General features: G+C 39.4%; 1 pseudogene; it reads left to right on the forward strand.

Annotated features, from left to right (window-relative positions):
- The first annotated feature begins 219 nt into the window (after positions 1-219).
- LOC111734441 lies at positions 220-338 on the forward strand (annotated as a pseudogene).
- Positions 339-345: the final 7 nt, after the last annotated feature.

Here is a 345-nt window from a genome sequence, read left to right on the forward strand (position 1 = left end):
CAAGAGACGTGAAAACATGTTTTTGAAACGACTTATACAAGAGTGTGTATAGCGGCCTTATTCATAATAGCTCCAAACTGAAAATGGCCAAAATGTGCATCAGTGGGAAAATAAAGAGTGGAGTATTTATGCAATGGAATACTATACAGCAATAAAAAATACCAAACCACTGACACATACAATGCAGACGATTCTTTTTAAATTAATGAATTCATTTTTTACTACGGCCATGCTACCCTAAACGAACCCCATCCCATCTGATCTCAGAAGCTAAGCAGGGTCGGGCCTGGTTAGTACTTGTATGGGAGACCACCTAGGAAGACCAGGTGCTGTAGGTGTAAAAAA

The sequence above is a fragment of the Pteropus vampyrus genome, unplaced genomic scaffold, assembly GCF_000151845.1.
Source record: "Pteropus vampyrus isolate Shadow unplaced genomic scaffold, Pvam_2.0 Scaffold1275, whole genome shotgun sequence".
Taxonomy (NCBI): Eukaryota; Metazoa; Chordata; class Mammalia; order Chiroptera; family Pteropodidae; genus Pteropus; species Pteropus vampyrus.